This window comes from Toxorhynchites rutilus, chromosome 1 (genome assembly GCF_029784135.1).
Source record: "Toxorhynchites rutilus septentrionalis strain SRP chromosome 1, ASM2978413v1, whole genome shotgun sequence".
Lineage (NCBI taxonomy): Eukaryota > Metazoa > Arthropoda > Insecta > Diptera > Culicidae > Toxorhynchites > Toxorhynchites rutilus.
Genome location: NC_073744.1, coordinates 117,659,278 through 117,671,700, shown reverse-complemented (window position 1 = coordinate 117,671,700; position 12,423 = coordinate 117,659,278). Strand labels below are relative to the sequence as shown.

Sequence of the window (12,423 nt, the reverse complement as noted above, 5' to 3'; positions counted from 1 at the left end):
TTAAATTTAATTTTTCTTTGTTTTAAATTAATTTCACTTTTCACTCTCAATAGTGAATCGTCAGTGCTTAATTTATAGGGTTTTAGTAAACCACTTGATTTACCAAGTGTCTCTGGTTCACTATCGTATTCCCTTTGTATTACTTCTGATTCATCTAAAATTTTGATGGCCTTCTGATATATTTGTTTCAGTGCACCATAAGTTTCAACTTCGTCATTCCAGACTGAAGCTCCAAGTCTATACTCGAAAGATTTTAGTATTGTTCGATATTTGGCTAAGTTTTCTTGTAACTGTTGCCTTTTGACTTCAATATTATGTAAAGTTCTTGGTCTGTTTTTATTTTTGTTCAAATTCTGATATCCCTTTTTCAGATATGATTCAATTTCTTTGAGTTGTTCCATTTAGGAAGACTCATTTTTATTCATAAATTCTCAGAATTTTATCTTTTCGGACTAATGGTAAGAACAAATTTGCGAAAAAATATATATATTATTTTATTGATTATTTTTCATTTGCCTTCTATTCCTTTTTGCTTCGGCCAATCTTTGTCGTCTTCTCTCTTTCTGGCCGGGAAGTTTTAGCCACGTAATCGGATCACATCCGGGTAATTCATCTATTCTGTCTAGTAATTCTTCATACGATTCGAGTTTAGTATTTTCTCCAAATACTACTATATCAGGTGCGAAAGCTCCTTCGCCCTTTCCTTTGCTTACATCGGCTAATAATTTCAGAAAATCTTCAAAATCGTCTTTAATCATTTTTATAAGATTTTTGAAGTAGAGGTAAAAAAAAAATAATATATAATTTTCGTTATATTATTTTCTTATGATATTATTTCTTTGCTGTAATTTTTGTATATTAAGTTATTCTATTAGCGGCCATTCATATATAGTCTAAAGCTTTAGGCAATTGATGCCATAGTTTGTGCCGACTGTGCAGCTTTCAGTGCTTCTTTACGTACACACTGCTTATAATTCTTGTATAGTTTAATGAAAGCAAATATTAATAAAATCGCAAGTATAATCCATAATAATAACTCTTGCGTTTCGTGGAATAAAGTGTGTTGTTCCACGTGGTTTAGGATATTTACTTGTGGGTCTCCTGTATTTTGAATAGTTTTCTTGTCAAACAGGCCCATTTCTACTTTCTCGAAGCATATTCAATTAATTACATGCATTGTTTTTCATTATGCATTATACATTATAGTCATTGGTAAATGTATCGAAATTTATTGTTTCTATACCGAATATATTATTATCAAAACTCATTATTTGGAAATAATTTTTATAAATACTTTGTAACCGAGGGTATGTAATTCGAACACTTCATAAAGAAACATATAATCATTCTAGCCTATGCGTTCAGTTCGATAAGTGCTGTACGTTTTATTTTGATATACATCAGTTTCAATTGCTTACTTCATATCGTCGGTTTCATTCCAGATTTAGCTCCTTCTGCTCTCTGTTGGTCCCGCCTGTCAGTTCCTTATTGCTGACAATGGTCTCGCCTTCCGATGTTCCTGCTTCTGTTCATTTATCTTCGCGTTACACTTTCCGCTGCTGCTCTTGCTGTTTCTCCTTATTAAGGTTAACTTTTCATTTTATTCACATGGGAAAATAAGTTGTCTCTGTTGATTTTCTCCCAGCACTTTTGGTTTGATCTTCATTGAAATTATTTTCGTAAGGAGTTTTTTTTTTATTTTGTTTCCCTCCTATTCAGTGTCAGTATTTATATTACACCGCTTTTCTGGCACTTTTCCGATCACATTGTTTGTAACACTTTTTGAATTTCTCCCAGCACTATTTGTTTAGATTTCGCTATTGTTCCAATGTTTGCTGTTCGAATTATCACTCGCCTGTTGGCACGACACTTAATATTCACTATTTAAGCTTGTCCAGTTGTCCATAATAAATATATATTTCATATATATTATTTTTTTTTTCAGTCTGCGCTAAAGTTGATTACACAAACTTCGGGGATTTTTCTCCCTTTCCTTAACTTTTCTTCTCATACTTTTATTTTGGCTTTTCCATTGAGCTGTGGCGGTAATTGCACTCAAGTTTACCACTCGCCATGTAATTATATAGTTTATATTGTAATGCCAATAATATTGTTCACATCACCAATATTGTTCATCACACGCGGCCTTGTACTTATTTTCAATATTCTTCACATAAATCACTTCCGAAGATTGCAGGTTTAATTTCACGGTCGCCATGTCTGTAATATGATCACGCTTAAACCCAACTCATCAATATTCAAGACCTCTAAGGCAATAAACCACCCCCGAGGGCGCTGGGCGATATAAACATAAAATGTGATACGATACCCGAGCCAGCAATCTGGCCCAAGGGTTCGCTTACTATTTATGATTGTATAACTCGACGCGCACCAAGGGCAGCGGCGAGTTTGTCTTCCTTCCGCCCCGCTGCGAGTTTAGCTAGCAGCAGAAATTTAACCAAACATGTGGCGCGCATCCGGCACACATGTTTCAGCACTTTCTTTTCCTATTTACTTTGACCCACAAAGAAGTGCTTTCTCTCTCTCTCCGAAGAACGCGTCTGACCAAGGCCATCACAGCCCACTCTAACTGCTGGTGCGATGCTCCGCCCAGCATAATTTGTAAATATTCTGTGTAGAGTTTAAGCCTATTTTTGTAAACTAGTATTTAAGCCCCGAGAGTCTTTTCTTTGAATACAGATGTCAGTTGACAGTATACAGTAGAGAGGCGACGCTTGTACGAATAGCGTTTGTGTTTATTAATTTACCAAATCCGAAAGTCGACGCCACTGAATGGCGTAAGATCCTTCTTCACGTTTACACTGCGTGATTTCAATAACCTGTTTTCAAAGCAATTTTTAAGCCATTGAAACAAGTTTTCGACTCAATAATTAACAAGCATGATGCTCTTGGAGATTTTATGTTCCGTATAAAATGATTACCATACCATTTTGTTGAGCCGAAGCAGAATTATTAATACTCAAAAAAGGAATAGATTCCTACTCGGAAGTACTCAGCACAATGAATACCCCCTTCCCACTGATTGGAAACGATGATCGAATGCGGCATTCGTACACAAATAATGTTATTACTGCTGCGTTTATCAGTGTGGTTTCTTTGATGTGGTGAACTATCCTCTAGACCTTATCAAACATTTCGTATTCTTCACTATCAAATCCATAGCCAATGGCATCCATCTGTATCGAATTATCATCGATACTTCGTCTTTCACTAAAAGCCCCGGCAGTCCGGCTGCTGAAAAGAAATATGATTAGAAGAGAAGAGCATAACGCATAGGCGTGTGAGCGAGACCATCCTCATGTCACATCCCAATTACGACTAAATGGATTTTCGAACGGGCACTAGCTCATATACAGATTTGTGTGACTGCAATAGCCTGTCTTCGAAGCAATTTTTATGCTATCAAAACAACATTTTAGATCAATAATTAACTAGCATATAACGCGTAGACGTTTTATCTTCCGAGTGAAGTGGTTATCATACCATTTCGTTTAGTTGGTTGGGAAAAATTAACGCTCAAAATCTTGTTGTTCCGGCGTAACGCTCCCGTTTTCGCTGAACTTACACGCGAAAGACGTAGTTCTACGTCCAAATGGTTGGGTTATATATATGATATAACCGCATGACTACCATAGACTTATTAATCATTTGTTTGCATTGATTAAATTATTGATTGAATGATTGTTGTGCTCATACCCTTGTTTGTAGTCCGTGTCCTAAAAACACAACCAGGGTATAAAAATCCGTGTTAGGGAAACACATTAATAAAATCTACACCATCGAAAATATTCGTTATAGAGGAAAATCTATTTTATTAGCATGAAAAAATAATCATTTATTTACTACAAATACTACATTTACATTTGCGACTCATTCGTGTGTTTTATGATGTTTATACATACTGTCGTTTTACGCATTGTCCCATGTTCCAAAATCAGCAACTGAGAAAAACGCAAGTTTTTCAAAGTTTTCTCGCATATTTGTCTACCTAAAGCTTTAAGCATTTCAATTTAGCAATACACCGTTTTTTTATAAGCACTATACTATATAATGAAATGTGATGAGATCACCTCACTGAATCAATCAAGCTTGATTACGGGTTTGAAAATTCATGGTAAGACTGTTATGCCTAGAGTATCAACATGGGACAATCGAACTTGATGTTGTTTTTTGATATACTGGGAACAAACAATTTTTTTTTTGTGTTTTTCCGAAAGATTATGCATAGAAACATCGTTTTATGAAGAAATGAGTGATCGCAAAACCTTCGCAGAATATAAATCTCATTGTTATTAGGCATTCGCTAACAAGGCGTACACGTGTTCTGTTAAACTTTTTCTTATTTGTTTGAGAATTAGTTCGTTCTTCCAAACCAGGAAAGTGTGTATTAGGCCTGCTGATTAGGCCTGTGACATGAAATTCTTGTACTTGAACCGACTTATACGATATGGATCTACAAAAAATACATGGTGGGATAGTTATGAATTGAGCTTGATGTTGTTTTTTTTAAAGTTTGGAATAAACTATATTTTTTTTATGTTTTCCCGTAAGGTTATGCATAAAAACAACGTTTTATGAAGAAAAGTGAAAATCGTCAAAAAGTAACATGGGATAACAACATAGTTTTTCTAAATCTGGATTACATACTATTATTATTTAAAACTTTCGAACTGCCGCCACGATGTTTAGTCAAACCTTTTGACCTCAAAATAGCGTTCACCGTATCGTTTCAGAGCCGATTTCGAAGTATGTTTTAGTTCTGATTATGTTCAGAAAAATTCACTCGACAGTTGTCGAGGAGTGTGGCTTAGTGAGAATGTTACAAACAAGGCATCGATGCTCCGAAAATGCGAGCGAAACGTTAATTCTTTTCAGGCATCCAATTGTTGTCCACCTATCCTGCACATGTTCTTTTCTGAACCAGCTATTTTCTTAGGGAGTGATTTTTATTCCCTTCGTAGCAAACCATGGAAACGCCTCGAACATAAAGTCAATATTTGTCAAATTGGAAAAGTTTCTGGTATTTAACATTTCCGCAGACATGAGCATCGGAACAACAAAATCGAATCTTTTTCTCATTTGCTTGATCAGTCCACGAGAGAAAACTGCGACAAATATCCTTAAAAATGATCTACTTTTCGCTGTCCATTGTTTGAATAGTTTCTTCTGCTGCCATTCCATGCCATGAAATGCATTCCTTCACCAATGCCGTTCATGAAAGCCAAAAGGTGGTCGAAGGGTGTAGGATTTGAGTTCCAAAATTTCCTTTATTACCTCGAATTCGTTAGTTCTTTTTGGGCTATTCGATATATATATGTATATGTGAACCTCAATAAATGCTCAAAATAGTCAGGGATTTTCTCACATGCATAATTAACACACAAAACCAGCGAATGCCACATTTGGATAATGCTTGACATTTCACAATTATTGAATTGTTTATCTTAAGAAAAATAGAATGTTATTCATTGTGATAGATGCGTGAAAATATTTCCTATCACTTGAAACCAACATATCTGCGATCTATTCAAAAATGCTTGTAAGCTTTCGAAATCTTTCATTTTTCCTACATGTGTAGTGTTTAGATTTTCATTTCACTCCTCATATATTTCAGTTAGACGAAGTCCTACACAGTAGGTTCAATAAATAAGGGGACTTTTTATTTAAATCATGAAACACGTAACGCCATCTGTTGAACGTTGATAACATTAGAAAGGTAAAAGTCTCACCTCTCAAACGTAGCCAACTTTATGTAAATCGGTTGACAGGTTAAAAAGTTACGTGCTTTTTAATGACAGTATGTTTGTGGTTGTGTCTTAAAAATACAATGGAATAAAAAGCAAATATTAAATTTTGTTTCGTGTTTTTTTCAGTTTAGGGAACAGAAAATAGTCGCATGGTGATTGATTAAGAGAATACGGGGGGTGGTCGATGACACAAATCATACATAACGGGTGTCCAATAAAAAATAAGAATTTTTTCAATCACATATAAAAAAAATTTTTTTTCATCGATTTCAGTATTTTTTATTAATAACATAATGTATTTTCTTCAAAAAAATGTCAGTGAATGTTTGAGTAAGGGCCGTGGTCTGCTGTTCGACGCAACTTTGTGGCGATGCTCTCACAAGAACGTTGTAAGGCACTTACGTCCATTTTCCGGATACAATTCCGGATTCTTGTAGTCAGTTGCTTCGTGTTCTTGGCCCTCCAATTGTTTTTATACACTAGGGCACTGAGTGAGCCAAAGAAATCCTCTATTGAGCGGCACTGGGGCAAGTTTGATGGGTTACGATCTTTCTTCAAGAACGGTATCTTTTTCTCCTCAAGATACGCCAGCGTCTTCTTGGCGTAATGGGAAGACGCCTTGTCCGGCCAGAAGACGTACTTCCCATCCGCGTGATGCTCGTTCAGGAATGGCAGCAGGATTTTATCGAGGCACTCTTCTCGATAGATTTGTTGGTTGATTGCCAGACCGCTCGGCTTAAACCAAGGCTTTGAAATGCCCCGGTCGGAAATGGCGATGTACAACATAACCTTTTTTTCAAACTTGTGCTTGAACTTGTATTTTACTTCAGGCGGTGTGGATGACTTGTCGCTGGAGTAGTAATTATCATTTCCTGGAATATGCGTTTTGGACAGCGGAAAATAGCTTTCGTCGTCCAGAACGAAAGACGTCCCGCGGTATTTTTTGGTTATCCACCGACACTGTGATTTAACTGTCTCAATCTGCTCCTCCGTGTACTCCGGCGACCTCGTCTTCTTCCTGCAGACGATTCCTTTCATCTTGAGGGTCCGATGGATCAATACGTGGGAGCAGTCATATTTCCGACCGGCGTCACGCAGGCTGGTTGTGTCCTTGTTGTCAAACAGCTTCTTCAACGATGTGTTCCTCTGCTTCTTCATTATCGTCACCGGACGACCACTTCCGACCTTCCGACCTACGTTCAGGGAACCCAAGATACGATATACCGTACTGACAGGTACATTTTCTTCCTAAAAATGTGCCACCGTAAACTTTTTTCCTTGCTGGAAATGCGTTTCGTAGAACCGTGCAATGCGTTCGCGGAGCACGTGCTGTTTCGACGCCATCTTTGCTTTGACTAAATTCAAACTAGCAAAACCAAACACGCCTACTGTTTCTAGGGAGCCCAAAGAGCAATTTTCTTGGAGAAAGAAAATTTTACGCTCTTTATTTGAGTTACTGGAAGGTATTGAAAAAATTCTCATTTTTTATTTAACACCCGTTACATAGCAAACTGGAGTGCCCTACAATCGATCAAACTAATGGTTGCAGTGGAATCAAGCTCAATTTCATGAAGTGAAGGGAGACTTCATTTTTTGTTTGAACACACGTGCTGTAATGACAATGCATTGCGTGTTGGCCTAGCAAAGGCTGTGTCAGCATATGACAGCGTCTCGTAAATGAATATATTCTTTCTCACGCCGCTTCTGGTGATTGTGTCGTAGGATATCTAACAATGCGTTCGCTTGAGTTGACTTTTCCGCATTCTGCATGATAACACGCATCGTCAGTAACATCGTATAGCGCGTGACGACTCTTGATGCGCTTTATGGAATGGTGGAATCATTGGGTTTTTCAGAAATTATGCCGGCTAGAATGTATCCGATGCGCCGACTTTTTTGCACCACAATTGAGTGTCCTTAATGTAAAAAAGCTATGGATTCAACAAGACGGCGCAATATGCTACACCTCGTGTGCCAGAAGAGATTTATTGAATAAGACTTGCAGATTGTTTTTTTTATCGACATGGATCATTTCAACCGAGCTGTTACATACCTCTGTAAACTCAAAAACTATGGATGGGTTATACCTATGATATAACCGCAAGGTTGACGTAGGACTGCCGTTGGCTTAGTAATCAATTGTATTTCATCAATTAGCAATAATCCCACCTCGGATGTTTCTCATTGGGTATGATATCGCCGATGCGCAGAGCTATCTTTTGTGTGTATTGATTAAACTAATGAATGAATGAAACTATTTACGAATTTAATGCAAACAAATCCCAAATTAAGTCAATTCATGCATTATGGTAGTAGTTATCGCAACAAATAGTCATCAACATTTTGCCTAATCATCAAACAGTATGCGTAAAAGTTCAGTGAGCTGGCGACATGAAGAGATATCCAATGCAGTCTTGAATAATCGAGCCAAAGCGTTGCATTTGTACCCGCTTTTGTAGACCGTGATAGCAAAACGAATTCCGGAGTGTAAAAATGCTTGGGGATATAAAAGTATTGCCGACTTAAATGTGTCTGCAATGCCGATTCTCCCAACTTCTTGGTTGCGGAATCTGTATTGGGAAAACACATTCCGGTTTGCAAAAATGCAAGCGAGTACAAAAGTACCCGCAGCTTGCATCTATTTTGCAATGCCGATTTCCTCAGGCTCCATGGTTTTGAAGTCTGTGTTGGGGAAACAACCATCCATTCGAGCGATCGAACCTCAATTGTTGCGCAATCATAACTGAGTGAATTTCTGACCGGCACTCCCTTATATACCGTTTGGTGTGATTTCAATAGCCTGTTTTGAAAGCAATTTTAGGGCTATTGAAACAAGTTTTTGGATCAAAAAGTAACAAGCACATAACGCGTAGACATTTTATCTTTCAAATGAAGTTTTTATCATACCATCTCGTTCAGTTGTTCAGGAGCTATTAACGCTCTAAATCTCGTACCCCGGCGTAACGCTTTCGTTTTCGAAACTTTGAACTTACTCCCCAGTATAGAAATGAAACACGTAGTCCTACGTCAAAAAGAGTGTTTTCATAGTTAGAAAATTACTGTATGGCATAGAAGAAAAACAACATTTAATTCGTATTTATTACCCACTTTGAAATAATTATTACCCGCTATGAACTCGAATGAATCATCCAACAGCCAACATTGATCGAATAAGCATAGATAGAAACCAGCTGTATTTTAAATTCGCATCGCATCTTAACACACTTAATTTTTTTCCAACCTCGACACGACACGGCAAAATTAAACCTGCATTGCATCACTCTCATTTGAATAAACAAACTTGAACTCGTCGAAAGACCCTCCCTGGCCAACCACTACCAATTCCCTTCGAACATGTGTCATTCCAAGGGTGCGACAATTTCGCATTGTCATTCCTTATCTGATCACTCGACCTTTCACCCCGATGTCACTACTTGCTTCCCACGTTAAATTCCTTCGCCAAACGAAGCAAATCCAATCTGTAGCCGACACATTATTAAGGCGAGAAACACACCCAAATTTAATTTCCCGTCAGGACAGTACCCCCGGCGGCACCCGGCTAAACAATGAAATAACCCAAATTACGTGCTTTCCAAAATCACTTTTCCCACAAGAAATGAAAAACATCCCTTCCGTGTCAGGCAAGAAAAAACTGGTCCAAGTTCAAACACATAATTTTGCATTAATTGACTCCGCCAATGTAATCTGCCGGATCGTTTCATTATTCTCCGACCCTCCCTCCGTTCCGGAAAGGATGGACACAATGTTGCTGCCAGAGACAAAGTGGGAGTATAAGTAGAGCAGGCGATTTAAAAAAAGATCACTCCAACAGAAGGAGCATCTGGTAGACAAAAAACGTACCAAAAAAAAACAAAATCGAAGACAGGCGCAGAGGGACGTGCCTTGAGCTTATTTTTTGTCAGCACTCTCGTCGTCGTATCTGTAATACGATCCTGCAATTTTGTTTTCTGTGCTGCAGTTGGTTGTATCAGGATTTTTTTTTTTGCTATTTGAAACAATGATTCGAACAGTTCATTTGATGGACAATCTTCAAGGTGGTCCAGTGTTTTGGTCATCTTTTCTGTTTTCTCGTTCACTGTGATTTGAAACGTATTCCATAACAACAATAATATTTTCCCGACGCTCTTGTCCATATATTTCGGATGAGAAAAACTTGTCTTAGATATTCTTTCTCGTGAAATTTCCCCCGATTACCGGCTCGTGCCAATCTTATCAGTTCGTTTCGGTGTGGAGTTGTTGCTCATGCGCCCTCCAATCCACGTTTAGGGGAGCAAACTGGCAAGGAATGAAATTCATCCACCCCTTCGGGAAATGAATCTCCGAACCGTCTTACTGGGGGACTCAATGAACTGGCCACTCGGCACGCTTGTCCAACGGAATACAGTGCAAAATGTTTGGAATTTGCAATCATTTGCAGTATTCCATCAGCTGTGTCGTCGGTCGGTTGTGCAAAACTCGAACGGGATGTACGCGTAATCAACTACACTGGACGGTGTTTGGTTTTTATTGCACCAAAAGGACATATCTCCTCAACATACGCGGTGATCAAAGCGCACATGAACAACGGTGAAAACTGCGGTATTAACCAATCCGTAATCCCCCGCCAGGAGCGGTCACATTCCCGCAGTGATGAGATGTGGGACCAATTTTTAATTGCTCTCAATTAACGTGTTAATCTACCGATTGATTGGGTAAAACCAGTGGGGGAGAGTTCGTTGGAGTGTTTTGTTGATTTCGTTGAAATGATAAAGTATTTTACTGGTGCGTGTCGCTGCCTGCAGGTTGATTTGCGGTGAAAAGTGTGATTAAAAATAATGGCTTAAATAAATATAAATGAAAACAACAGCAGGAATTGAAATATTTGTATCGTTCGGAATTGATATTTCAGTTTGTGTTTGAAAAGAGTGTTTTTCGGTTATTTGAATTTAAACGGTTAGTGACAATATACTACAGAAGGAAGAAAATAATCCAGAGCAAAAACCAACCGAAATCGAGTTCATCTGGGATGCAAAACAAGGAACCGCAAACCAAACGTGTAAGTGTTTCACTTTCTAAATCATCGCATTTACATTCTCTCACGGATCCAAACGGTGGTTTCTCGTCTCCTACCGATTGAAGTCACTTATTCTTCATATTTTCCATCTTGGAAATATAGATCGGATCACTGCTACTTTCAGTTATTAGAGCTTCTTTGGTAAACTATTGAGGGCCGCCACAGAACGGGGATTATTTATTTTCCTAAAACGCACGCATTGAAATACATTTTGTTATATGACGTAATCTATTCGAACTGCAACACGCTTGTTCTAATGATCTTACCACAGCCGAGAGCAGAGATGCAAACCTTCCTGATTTTTCAGGATTTCCCAGACTATTTGGCATGTTCCCTGATATCCTGACGGACACTCTATTTTGCCTGATTTTTAAGAAATGATCCTGATTTTCCCTGAATTTTACTTTTTGCTTTATCAGAATGAATTATCCGTAGAAAATATATTGGGATCCCTGTCAAATTTTTCCTGATTACAAATGAGAACTGCCATAATAGCTCTCCGGGCCGCACATCCATTACATTCTCCTGATACAAAGCTGTATCTAACTTTTTTAACCATTATGTTGATCGTTCCAAATCGACTTTTCCAGACTGAAATTCCCGAATTATTTTCATTATGTTAAAATTTTTCGAGAGTTTTCAAAACCGGTCTAGATAATTTTACAATAACGTCAAATAACGTCAAATTTTGAAAAACATTCATCAATTCATCCACTGCTGATATGCTTCCCTCATTTGGTGACTTTCATTTCAAGTATGGATGATAAATTCAAAGAATTTCTGAATATTTATTTCTCTGCAATTCACTGGAGATTTTATATAATATAAAACGATGATATAAACGATCAAAAGATCTTTGCAAAATTCTCTCAATGCCGAAAACCTCAACTTTATCGCCAGCAAAAAAAAATACGAGAAAACAAACATGTTCTGAGAGGATAGAGTTTTGAAGCTGCGTGAAAGATGGCGAAAGAATGTGTAACAAAACAATGAAAAAGTAGGATGTAGAATAAAATTTTAATATATGTAAGTCTGTCTAAAAATGATGCTTTTGTTTTCCCAAAACTCATCACCATCTTTCCGCACAACCCAATATGAGCTATCCTGATTTTCCCTGATTTTTATTTTCATTCTTCCTGATTTTTCAAAATTATGGTTGGCAACCCTGGCCGAGAGTCAGAGAAATCTGATGAAGAGGGTAGCAACAATTGTTCCGCAAAAAAGCCCTTTCTCAGGATTTCTTATACATACATAACTGGCCCGAAAGGTTCCAACAGTTTCTTACTGCTTTCTGAACCCCAAACATTTTCAGAAGAAAATATTGCTCACAATGTCTGATAATATCCTTCTTCCATTTCTGTTGAAAATCTCAAGTAATCAACGATCTTTCCCTATACAGCGCGGACTCGATTATATACAGTTTCTGATTTCTTTTCACTGTATATAATCGAATCCTGTATATAATCGAGTAAAAAAACAAATATTTTTTTATTCGTTTTTTTGCATGTATTTTTCGTTTTTTGAATATAAAAGAGGAATTTGATTTTTTATTCATCCCCTTAAAGTCAGAAAATACCTTTC

The 12,423-nt window shown here is 37.6% G+C and overlaps 1 protein-coding gene across 2 annotated transcripts in view; it reads left to right on the top strand.

Moving 5' to 3' along the window:
* The first annotated feature begins 10,219 nt into the window (after positions 1–10,219).
* The window catches only part of LOC129771206 (lachesin-like), a 156,279-nt gene continuing 154,075 nt past the window's right edge, over positions 10,220–12,423 (top strand). For both annotated transcript variants that reach the window (XM_055774634.1, XM_055774626.1), the window contains exon 1: positions 10,220–10,824. The gene's annotated coding sequence lies outside the window, so the exon portion shown is untranslated. The remainder of the gene's footprint in view (positions 10,825–12,423) is intronic.